The following is a 264-nucleotide window of genomic DNA, read 5'->3' as shown; positions in this document are numbered from 1 at the left end:
CATGGCTGCGCGGAGTCTGAACTGCGGCGGCGTCGGGGCTGGCAGCGGGCGGGCGGGCGGGGCGCGAGGTGGGCGGCCCCTTCCCCTTCCCCTTCCCCGCCCCCGCCTGCACAAGCCCCCCATTCAGCCGGGCCCACCTGGCGGGGGGGCTTCTACCCGCCCCGCGCCGCAGCCCAGCCCGCCAGGGTGAAAAAAAAAAAAAGACGCCGGGCGGCGGCGCGTTCTCTCCGGCCGCGAGTTAAAATTATCCTGGGACTGGCGCGT

The sequence above is a fragment of the Papio anubis genome, chromosome 16 (genome assembly GCF_008728515.1).
Source record: "Papio anubis isolate 15944 chromosome 16, Panubis1.0, whole genome shotgun sequence".
Lineage (NCBI taxonomy): Eukaryota > Metazoa > Chordata > Mammalia > Primates > Cercopithecidae > Papio > Papio anubis.
Note: the sequence above shows the minus strand (reverse complement) of the source record.